Source organism: Centroberyx gerrardi, chromosome 17, assembly GCF_048128805.1.
Source record: "Centroberyx gerrardi isolate f3 chromosome 17, fCenGer3.hap1.cur.20231027, whole genome shotgun sequence".
NCBI classification, from domain to species: Eukaryota; Metazoa; Chordata; class Actinopteri; order Beryciformes; family Berycidae; genus Centroberyx; species Centroberyx gerrardi.
This window is the reverse complement of record NC_136013.1, coordinates 12,813,527-12,826,222: the sequence shown is the minus strand read 5'-3', so window position 1 is coordinate 12,826,222 and position 12,696 is coordinate 12,813,527. Positions and strand designations below refer to the sequence as shown.

The following is a 12,696-nucleotide window of genomic DNA, read 5'->3' as shown; positions in this document are numbered from 1 at the left end:
TAGGCTACAGTCACTGAAAAACAGCAGGAAGAACTGACCCTTTTTCTTTTACATAAGTACATTTTCTTGATCTTGAGCTAGATGTGTAAAGACATAACAATGCATTATGCATGTTAGGGAAGTAATTTGGTCCTATCTGATGAAATCCTGCATTAGTGAACATTAAAGCAGGTAGGTTCAAAGGCAGGTCTTCACGCAACTATGACCACGCATGTTGAAACAGATAGATCAACAGGGAAGTATGACCTCCCTGTTACTTCAGACCGGCGTTATGCAGTTTCATAACCTAAGCTGTTTATTAGGCCTCGTCCATGAGATGACGATGGTAAAACATCCAAGCACTGTTGTTGATCAAAACCATCACACTGAATATAAAACCCTTTTTTCTCATCATTTCAGTAATTGCTTTCAAAGGGTTTCAGATGGTGCATAAATGTTTGATGTGCTGCTGGAATGATGCATGTGGGCTGCATTGCGCTTGAGAAGCACGCAGTCTGAAGGTCATCAGATCTAATTGTCAGACGGACCAACGCTTGATAGCTGCAACAAATCCCCATAAGAATCACAGGAAGTCAGATATAAGGAAATTGCTGTGTGTTGTCAGCACATTTCCACATTTACTGAAGATAAAGCAAAAAGGGGGGCATTTGGGTCAAGTATTCAAAAGAAAAGCCAATAGAATCCAAACATGGTGCCATGTATATTGACAAAACAGTCTCTTTTTCTGACTCAAAGAACTCTGCAATACAATGGAAACGGGCGTGCTTTGATGCATGTGTGTGCATGTGTGTGCACTTGTGTTTCTACATGTATGTTTACTTGTGGATGGAAATAAGTAATTTTATTATAAAAAAATTAAAAAAAAGTGCATTATTGCAAATAGTGATCAATGTACACTGGCAGTCCTCTAACCTCTCCATCAGTGCAGCCAAGCAGACACTGGCTCAATTCTTTCCCGCCAGATGATGTAAATGTTCTCTGGTGCACGTTTAATGTGATGTCATTGTACTATTGACATCCAGGGGATGGACCAGCGGCCAAGGCTGATTTGTTTAATATCTAGTTGAGAGAATTCTATTGACTTTCCCTTTTTCCTCATCTGCTCACATGATGAAAACATATCTTCCTACCCACAAGCTCTGACCTAATATGCCTCTCTAACGTTTTTCAGAAGGACACAGTGCATTGTGTGTGTGTTTATGTGTGCATGTCTGAGCATGTGTATGTGTTTGTGTGCATTGTATATGTCCATGTGAATGTGTGTGTGTAGGTGTGTGTAGGTGTGTGGGTGGGTGTGTGTGTGTGTGCATTCATGGGTGCATGCATGCATGCCTGCGTGTAACTATGTGTGTGTATGTGTGTGTGTTTAGGTCCATTCAGGACTTATATCGATATAAGCCAGGCTTAATCCTTTCACTCTGATGGCTTCAATGACAGAGGCACACCATCAGATAAGAGGTCATTGAACTGCAGCAGCCACCTCTTCATTCAGAATAAATGGGGTGCACCAAGAGTGCACCTTACTATGTGCCACATTGCTCTGGTCATAATGAAAATGTAATGCATTTTGGGTTCCAGCTGCCATCACTATTGTGCTAGACAGTACTGATATTGTTGATATTACTTGAATAACTTGCCCAATTTGTTCCTTGAAATGATGCACACAGAAAAAAGAAATTCCAGCATTTGGTATGTATGACAATTCTAACTTACTCTCTAGGTGTCTTTCATTCTTTTCTTTTTTTTCATAAAATTTCAATTCAACCTATTTGTGAGCTTTGAACCAAAAAATATCTTGGCTGTGTCATGAGTGCACATTTATATTGAATCGGTCTGTTTTTTTTTTGTTTTTTTTGTGAGTACATAGGCTCATGGTTCTTTAGATTTCCAGCCTGAAATTGAAAAACTAGGTGTATCTTCTAAGTATTCCACATGTCCAACCTTGAGCCCCATATGAGGGAGGCATCCATCAAAGCCCATGTCAGACAGCTAGATACTAATGCTCTTTCCTCTATCTTAGCACAGCATGACCATATGGAATTGTGGATGTTTCCTTTTGGTTGGCTAACCAGCTAGGTTGAAAGGAGCAGGTTGTGCAAGTCTTTCTAAAAACCATCTAATATCCACACGGGTGTTGCTTTTTGCTCTGTCTGTCTCCAATCCCACTGAGGGACATGAAAACCAGAGACCACAGACAACCTTGATTGAGGCACAGCTGAAACATGCTAATGCCCTGATTTTGTTTTCATTGGGAGGGCTCCCTGGCTGTGGCATATCATTTGATTTTTGCATGCATCGAATCGCTCCGTGTGAACCGTCACAACATGTGTTTCTGTCTGCTGACGCCTGAACGAGCGCCTCTCTTTGGGCAATCATCTGGGGACAACACTGGATGTTTATTTTGGCAGAAATCCCATCATGCATTCATGCCCATTTCCTTTGGTCTGAGCAGTGGCCCTGCATGTCATTGTAAAGCAAAATGAAAATAGAATATGCACATGCGGAGGCCCACGTTGTGCACAGAGAGGAAGAGTTGAAGATTCCCCTAAGCTTTGCTTTACAGAGATACAGAACTCAAGCAATTTGCAGTAAACTAATTATAAACCAATTTTCTAATCTCTCTCTCTCACCCTCTCTGTATCTCTTTCTCTCTCTCTTGCTTTCTCTTCCCCATTCTCTACCTCCCTCTCTCTCTCTCCTCCAATCTTGATGGTTTAAGACCTGGCCCATTAAAACAACCAGCACTTTTAATGACAGCATGTTAACGCAGCACAAAAAGAACACTCTCCTTTGCCTTTTCTTCATTTAAATTCAATTATCACGGAGAATAGTTTAGACAGCCAAGGGAATAATAATGAGGGGAGTGCACAGGATGAAGGTGTGCAATGGCCGCATGGTGACATCTTTTGTTCTGTTTTCGGATTGGCAAGATAATGGCGAGGGTTGCTGCGAGGGGGGCCAGGAAAAGTGGAGCTCACCACACGGGTTATCTTTCATGCTGTACAGGATAATCACGGAGTGGTGAAAGCTGGGGAGCAGGAGAGACATATCTGCTTGGAGATCAAGGTCAAAACAACTCAAAGGAAGGTGGAAATTCAGTTTCAAAAACACTCACAGCCGCCTGAAACTTATTGATCTAGTTCCTCTTCCCTCTGCTTCCAAAGTCATTTCTCTGATAGACTCTGGTAGAAATACATTATTTTCTTGTCATAGGCCCTGCAATGGATCACTGTTAAGAATATACTGCACTTCAAGGGAGAGGAGAGGGAGGAATCTTAAGACCATTGTGTGCCATATTTGAAATGACAAAACACAAAGTGACCTCCGCTTCACATCAGTCGTAAAACACTTTCCCCCTCCAAAACCTGAAATTTCCATCAGTCACAAGCACATGACTGCAAATTATCTGGATTTCATGGCACATTTCATCAAGAACTAGAAATCTCTAAACTGAGAACACAGATAAGCCAGGTGAGTTCAAAAAACGATTATTTGTTGAGTCTGAAATTGCTAGAATTAGGGATAGGGTAGATAAATGTTTTGGTTTCCAGTCTGGACTCTAGCTTGCCTTTAAAAATGCATAGCTGCTTTATACATGGAATCACTCTGCAGAAACTTTACACAGACAGATCAATAACAACGCCTAGCACTGGGTCCTCTAAGGCATTGCAGTAAGCTCAGCCACTGATGTATCTGAGCCAAGTGGCCTTTGCAACAAAGGAATAGCAACTCCCTCTTATTCCTTTGATTTATGCCCTTGGAAGTTGGCACATATTCCCACCAAAGAGTGTCTAACTATCTGATTGAAGTGCTTGATGTTAAGCAAAATTGTTATCCTTAATTCACAAAGAGTTAGAGATCAAAGTGTATGAGACAGGCTTTAGTGAATAGATAATTTTGCATTTGATTTTAATTCCTCCAAACTGGTAAAACTAATTTTCATACATGCAACAGTGCGTAGCAGACAGTGATAGACAGTGACCATGTTTATATAGCTCTATGTTGCGCAATCAGATGTAGTATCATTTCTTGTGTGAAGAAAACTCTTGACAATAGGGGGAAAAAAGAGGCTAAACCAATCTACATCCAATTTGGTTTCAAATCTAAAATAAGAAGACATTTTATAAAAGGTGTAAGGAATTTAACGTTTATGTTTTCATTGTTTCATGTTGTCATTTATCGTGTCTCTTTGCTCCACAGTGTGTTCCACATTGTCTCATCTGACTGCTGGATGTTGTTCAGACGTTGTCTCTTCCAAGTCCTCCACCTCTCCTCCTTTATTCTGAGCACAAATCCCTCTTTTATTATCCAGGCAGCCACGTGAGGTCCTGACCCCACTTCCCTATTGCCGTTTCCTTCACGTTTGATGCTTGCCTCCCCCCACTCGGATTATTGTAATACTCTATGCACTTGCTTTGATGTAATAACTATGTGCAACTTGTAGTCAGTGTGGAATTTGGGTTGATGGAGCAATGACCTGAGAGATGAGAATGAGCAACAGACAGCTTGTGTCAAATGTATCCATGTTTTGGATTTGTTGTACTAGTATCCATTCTTTGTAGAAATTTGTTGAAATATAATGCTTTGCTGCTTTCTTCCTTTTTTTTCTAATTAATTAATAATGAAGCTTTTTTCTTATTAAATTTGAGATTTGTATGGATATTTTATTGTTGCCCTTTGTATTCTTGGACAAACAAAGGCACTACTATTTACAGCATGTCAAGTTACTTTATTTCTACAGTAATCGCATTGAGTTGTGTGTTGTAAATACCACAAATTATCCATTGCTGCTATTAATAACCTTGAATATATTGAGTGAGGAGCAATTTAAATCAGACTATACAAATAAACATTACGGGCCTTGTATATTGTCGCCTTTTTAGAGGTCTTGATTTAATCATTCAATCAATTTGTCAAAGTCAAGATTGGTGGCACTACTGTACATACTACTTCTCATTGTTTTCCACCAGTTTAATTTATTGACTGATGAGTTAATTGATTTTCTGAGGCTATTCTCAAAGTCACCTCATCTGAAATGTTCCAGAAGAACAACACTGGCCCTGGATGAGTAACTCATCCAGTTAATTAATGTTAATCAGATGAAGATTAATCTAATCATCTATTTATGAGATAATCTACTACTGACAAAAAATGTAATGGTTGAAATCAAACAAAGCAAAACAAAACATTCTGATGATTTTCTGGATCTGTATAACACTGGCATGCAATATCCATAGAATAAGAATGGATGCAAACCAGCCATTCACACCCTATTGAATTTGAACATTGGCATAGAGCCTCTGTGTTATTCTCCTGAAGGTATGGGCTTTTTTTCAATAGTGTGGAAAAAATAAATTGCTTATGGTCAAAACCCTGGTTTCAAACGGCACAGTTGACAAGAAAGTCAATAAATGGGTCACATCAGGCGATCCTGGAAGCAGACATGGGCAGGCTATCCTGAGATCAGAACCCCTAACAGAATGCAAGGCATTCTGGGTGACTGAGTTCATGTTGATGAAACTCCCCTGTGCTGGGATCTGACTGGGTAGTTCTGCTGAGGTTTGGACACATCAATCATTAATAAGAAGAATCCAGCCTGGTTGGCTTCATAGGGATCTGCAGTAGATGGTGACACACATGCACTCTCCGAGTCTTTCCCTGTGGCTTCACAAACACACACACACACACACATACACACACACACACATGACACGCAGTTTTCTTCGGTAGAATAATTGTGTGGCACCCCTGGCTGTCAAACCATGTCAGTGTCTCGTTAGCGCCGGTATTGGCTCCTTGGTAGCTGGTAGCATCAGGAAAGGTCAGAGCAGCAGTGTCTGCACTGTCACACTGAGCGCGGGCTGGACAGACACAGCAGGCTCTGCCCTGTCTGTCTGGGCCGGCCTGGGTCAAGGAAGCACAGTGTTGATACTAAGACCTCACTGAGGATTGGCTCTGTTCAGTTGCAACTTGTCATCAGTCTACAAAATCTCATGTAAAAATATTGCATTACATATTACATTTTTAATTGGGGCTATGATAGATTAATAGGGTAATATTGTAATATTCTCAATATCATAGAGATTTAAAAAGTAAAATACTGACTGGAAGGTTAATTAAACCTCTCTAATCTGTACAGTTTCAAATAGTGAGTGATTCAACAGTCTATATTAGCTTACATAAAAATATTACCCTCACATAAATACAGTGAATATATGTCCTTAGATACTGCATGTTGCAGACTGCTGTGCTCCTACTCCCATTGTCCTGTTTCTCTCCTGCACAGAATTGAGTTTGACTCGCATAAGCAGCCCAGTATCCATTTGAGTTTTTGAAAAGGCAATGATAACAGTCTTCAGATGGGGAGTGGATGAAGGCTGACAGGTAGAGAGACACAAACAGGAAACCTAGCCGGTGCCCTGTCTACCAAACCCCTCTGATACATGTCCAAACTCCGACAGCACTGAGACAAAAAACTAGACCCAATTTATTTCACTCCGTTGCTAGCCTTTCATTTTTGTGACTGGCGCCAGTGTGCTTATCAATTGCAGAACTATTAGCCGCATCAAATCAATGTGTTTATTGCTCTCTCCTGCTCCCATTCCCCTCCTCTTTTTTCTCCTCCCCTCCTCTCTCTCTCTCTCTCTCTCTGTCTCTCTCTCTCTTTCTGCCAGACAGGTCAGATATTAGAAACCTGTATTATCAGGTCTTCCCAGGATGCTGGTGGAAAAGTTGATTTGCAACGCCCGATTGAATCTCCTTATCCTTCATCCCTTTCCAACCCCCAGCCAGCTGCCCCAGCAGACAGGAGCCCAATGGCCTATCTACACTGGGGTGCCAAGGAATAAAAATATCTATCTACAGAAAGTGGGGGAAGGATAGAGGGAGAGTGGAGGGAGGAAGGGAAAGAGTGGAAGAGACAGAGAGAAAGAGTCAGAGGGAGGGACAGAGAGTGTCAGCCCACATGTCACAGCGTTGGACAGCTGGGAGGAATGTATAAATGTACCCCATCCCAACTCCAGCCCCATCCCATCCCCTTCCCAAACCTTTATCTACTGCCATTACACCCATTTATCAGTCAGTAAACAAAACCTGTCACCCCCCCCCACACACACACACACACACACACATACACACACACACCAGAATCCCAGCAACACACAGCACACACACATACACACACGCAGTGTAAAGCAAACCTCTCAGACATAGTTAAATTAGTTTAATCACTGAAAGGAGGCGAGCGCACTGAAGGTCACAGAGGACATTCATTAAACAACTGTAACTTGTGCTAATTGAAGCCAACTCATGATAAAGGAAAAAGGAGAAAAGAAAGATTTCTCTGTTGACTGGGCCGCCATGGCTGAGTGGCCGACAGTAGCACAAAGAGAGCCATTATGGCTTTATCTTCGTAAATAGAGGGGAAAGTGAGTCTTGGCTGCAGACGGAGGGATGAAGGGATGACGGGATGGTGGAGAGGAGAGGAGAAGTGGGGGGTGGGGGGGGGGGGGGGCGAGGTGACTGATGAGGGGAGTGTGGAACTGTGGCTGGTGCAGAAAAGAGGTAGAAAACACGCAGTGGCAGCAGAGGGGGAATCGCTCCAGAATGCTGCCTTCATCAGGCGGCGGTGGTGTGTGTGTGTGTGTGTGTGGGGGGGGGATGCTCAATTTGTGAATGCAATTACTGTACACCTCCCCAGTCTGACTACTGAATCGAATCAACACTGTGGTGGCAACTCGAGTGCCTAATTTCATTCTGTATGCCCTTCATTCACGAGACAAAACGGACAATTAGAGTAATGACTATGGCAGGTGTCCCCGCACAAAGAGGTGCCACACAAAACTTCTTTGTAAGTGTGATGCGTATGATAAGTAAACAGCTGAGTTGCAGAGAAGTGACTGGACTGGTGCTTTGTGCTCTCCTGCAGTGACATGGCCACAGAGCTAAGAGGACAGCTGTCAGTTTAGACCCAGATGTCACCGGGCCAGAAGTTTGTGGGTTGGACAGGTCTTACTGAAGTTGTGTCCTTTGACTTTAATCTCAGAAGCCCTGGCTCCCTTTACCAAATTCTTCCCACACAGAACTCTCTGAGTTATTGGCACGGGTGCACCTGCAATTAAAGCCCCAAAGACAAACTCCATTACTATCACCGTGTCTTTGGGTTTTCCTGCTGACGCTTTCTGACATCCGAGCCAAATGATGTTTGACTTTTGGGCCTTGGAAACTTTTAATGGAGTTCATTCTGCAATCAACCTGGCTGGGGAGCCAAGTGAACTCTGACTCCATAGTATTGATCTCCCCCAATGTGTTTACCGGCTGAGGTCACCAGAATCCCTTCTCCTGCCTCTAAAGGGGTCAATAATGTCAATACAGTAAATTAGGTAATTCTGCTGTAAAACATCCCAAGATGGTCAATTTCCATTTTAGTAAACTTTATATGCGTGACAGACAATTACATCCACACGTCAACATGTCAAGTTGTCACACACTTCCACTGGACAGAGAGAGATTGAATCCGGAGCAGGCGGTTGGATGTATATCTAAAGGGGCGGATCTATGAGTAAACAACCTAGCTATTGTCAAGTCCAATGATAAATCACTCCTCTATTGAAGATAGAGGATTAGTGGCATTTAACCCTTTCCTCTGCCTCTGAAATAAAGAGATAAGGGTCAATAGGAGAGACTATATTTGGTGTCGCTAGGCAGAAATCATTGAATGCACTTTTTGGTCAAATTACCTTATTCTACTGGCATCAGGGGCTTACAAAGGACAAAAATTAAACAATAATCTTTTGAATAGCTGTTTTGTTTCAAACAAATAACACAATTGACCATTTCATTTATATTGCCACAGTCAGACATATCTTGTCAGTTCATGATCTGGAGAGAATTATTCATGCATTAATATCCTTCCATTGCACTGGATAGGCTACAACTAGTGCAAAATGCTGCTGCAAGACTCTTAACAACAGTAGTCACATCACCCCTATACTGGCTTCTTTGCACTGGTTGCCCATTAAATACAGAATTGCTTTTAAGATCCTTTTAATCACCTATAAAGCATTGCATGGTTTGGCACCAATCTATATCTCTGAACTGTTGTGTCCTTATTGAACTGCCAGAAGATTGTCTGGCCAAGGGCTCTTAGCTGTTCCTTGGTCTAGACTAAAAACCAAAGGGGTTTGCTTTTGTGGTTCTGGCACCCAGACTTTGAAATAGTCTTCCCCTGGATGTAAGAACAGTCACTTGGTTGTTTTAAGAACTGCCTAAAAACTCATTTTTTGCAAGTTAGCATTTTACTGACTGTTTTTATTGCTGTATGGTGTTGTTTTTTCTGAATATTGTTTGCTGATTGTTTTGTATTTTTGTGAAGCACTTTGTCACGTCTATTTTGAAAAGTGCTATATAAATAAAACTTTATTTACTGTACTTACTTATTTACTGAATTTTGCAATTTTAGTGTCAAAGAAAGTATAAGCCATATGTCGGTTGATATTTTATAGTACTGAGGACTTACAGTATGTGCTCATAGGAGTGCCTGAGCAGTCAACCTCCAACATTGGGTGCCTCTGCAATGCAGTAAACAGTTATTTCTCTTCCAGTAACTCCCAGTCTCTTCCTCTAAAAGTCTCACTTTTTACTTTTAGAACAACCCATCAAACTATTATTTTTGCCTGTGCTCCGGGATCACTTTTTCAACAAGTAAATTTTGCTTACTAGCAATTATTAATAAAGACAGAAAAAAATAGTGCCAGTGGCAAATTCACACTCCAGGGGACACATAATGTTGGCACTAAAGGGCTAACAAAGTCAGGTAAGTGTAATAAAAAAAAATGGAAATCTTGCACCGAAGTGAAATACTACTTAAAGTCCCTCAATTGAATTTACATAAAACCTGCAGCATGTAATTATAATACAGAGTAACACAGAGCCATAGACATAACTTCTTTTCCCTTTTTTGAAGTATAGCCTACTTCTCAGGAGATAATACTTTTTGTAGGTGAATGAATCATGTCACCATTCCTGTGATAGAGAGACTAGATGGATCTGTATTACATCTTTGCCATTTTTCTCTGTCTCCCTGCAAGATAGCCCTTCAATTCAGGGCTGTGAGATAAAAAAAAAAAGTACAAAAAGTAGCACAATTTTCTGAAAGCGCTGCCCATTTAGTTCTGCTCAGGGTGGACACAAAAGGTTGAGCCAGCGGTGAATATTGGAAAAGCTCACAGAGGGGCTTGTATAATCATTGGGAATGGTCGGGGGGCGGACAGCAGCAGCATCAAGCTCCTGCAAAGCACTCCAGACAGACACACATCGCACCAGGCCTTCTGAGATGTGAGTCCAGAGTAGGGCCTATTGCCTGATACCACAGGGGAAATAAACTGCCTAAAATAGGCACGAGGGCAGGAAATGGATTTTATTGGAGAACTAATCAAGGGGGCCGTTTTAGTGGGGCACAATTTAGATTTTGATTGGATTCCTACTGACATCGGGGTTATCAATGCGTCTCATACTGGGAGGTGTAATTTGATCTTTGATGTCCGCACGGTGGTCTTGATGTATGTCCTGCTGCATGGGCAGTGACTGGTGTGTATGCGTGTATTTGTGTGTGTATATGTGTGTGTGTGTGTGTGTGTGTGTGTGTTTGTGTGTGTGCATGAGAGAGGAGGGCGGGTGGGTAGTGTGTGTGTGGGTGGTTGCTAGTGTGTGTGGGTGAGTGAGTGAGCAGGTGAGAGTCAGGTATAACTTATGTGACAATATGTGACAGTGTGATAAAGTTTATTGTAGGTTTAGTCCTTTAAAAAGGTAATTCTTGTATTTTTTGTAACTGGGGATGTTTTGGGTAAGTTGCTCTACAATGTCATATTATTACAGTCTACATCACAATCAATAAACACATTATAATCAGCTTAGCATGTCTATATTTGTCTTGTCAAAGATGATCACCCTGTAACTAAAGGCAAAAAAGTCATCAGTGTACTGGATTACATCCCTTGTGGCACAGATGATCCCTATTTAGAGTCCAGTGTTTTATTCCAGCACAGTTCAAAGCTACAAGTAACGAGAAAAATACATCTAAGTTCTTCAGAAGTGCAAAAATAAGCTCCTATGAACACAGCCATTCTCTGTGCTATGAAAAGGTCAATGGAGGGGGTTAACAAAACTTAAAAATTCTCTGTTGCTCATTAAAGTAGATTGAGTAGTTCAACTGGCGTCAGTGGTGCTGTTCCTGCCTTACCATGGATCAATATTACGGCCAAAAACTAGCCCAGATTGGCAGTTATGGGACAATAAATAAGAACAGAATAGGTAATGAATTGGCAGTTAGCAAACAATGTAAATGCACATCTGTGAACAGTGTGTATTGATTTTATTTTCATTTGAATGCTGGCTTCTACCCTTCACTTGTCTGGTCTGCCCGTACCATCAGGTGTCATGAAAAGTGTTTTTATTGAATTCAGCATCTGGTGTGCTGACTAGCAATATCTGAACCCAATTTGGCTTGTAATAATGTTGGCAAGCAAACAGCATTCAGCTAAGGTTCAGTCCAATGAGGTGCACTTGACTGGTCTGTGAGACTGTCTGTTGCAAGAGGTGTGTGCTAAATCTGTGTTTGTGAAAGGACTACTGCACATATAACATAGCATGTAACGTGAAAAAAGTCTAATGTTTAAAGTGCCTATAATGCCTATTGAGTGTGATAGCTGAGGGAGGAGGAACTGGGGGAAATACGTTTGAATGATGCTTTCTATGCTGTATATAGAAGCACTCTTATACCTTTTTTTGTTCTGCAGTTTCCTTCAATATGTTCCGATTTTTCTTACTGTGTTAAGTTTTGACATTGAAAAATACTTATAATATCCTGTTATGCTGAGATGAAGAGCAGCGGCCTTTTTTAATGTGCAACATTCTAATCCCATTTAAGTTGCAGCCAACACAGGCCAGTGCCAAAATACCATCAAAACCAGGAGGCTTTGATGCCTGGGCCAAGACATTAAAGACAGAGGAATGTGGTAGTAGGGGCTAGTGCCAGGTGTATACCACAATGTAATTAGGTCTGAATCGAATTATAAAGCAGCATATAAAATATAATGTCACTTATTAGCAGCATATTTCCAATGTGTTACTGTTACTAAGACTGCAGATACTCTAAGAATGACACAGGGCAAGCACACCAGCTAACAATTAAGTACAAAGGGTCAAATAACTCTTGCACATAAAAAGCGCTGGACTACACAGGCACTTGAGCAATCCATGCAAGCAAGAAACACGTGTTCCAAGAAAGGTGTCAACAATTCAGACCAAACTGGATAATGACTTGGGAGTTGAAAGGGAGGAGATTGGTGAAGCAGGCGTCAAGTCTTCAAAAGCACACACTGACCCAAACTGCTTCCCATGGCTTGACAGCTCATTCAGTGTCCACACATTTCTGCACCAAACTATTTTCATGTGTAGGGTGTTTGCGAGATTAAAAGCACTTTTAAACATGTTATGTTTGCATGTGAATGGAAGCCATACCGAGAATGTCACATCACTTATCTTTTGTATAAAACTGTGGCGTTCCTCTTTTCAGTAGCAAATAAGCCCATTGTATCCTGCTGATAAAAGGCAATCAAACAAAGTATATAATTGTGAAGTCAAGCATTAATTGCCTGTATAACTACTGCCTAATGCTGAAATAATTAAGGATGTCTC

At 41.3% G+C, this 12,696-nt stretch overlaps 1 protein-coding gene across 1 annotated transcript in view; it reads right to left on the bottom strand.

Annotated features, from left to right (window-relative positions):
• The window catches only part of dcdc2c (doublecortin domain containing 2C), a 105,268-nt gene that overhangs the window by 49,298 nt on the left and 43,274 nt on the right, over window positions 1-12,696 (bottom strand). The gene's annotated exons all lie outside the window — the stretch shown is intronic.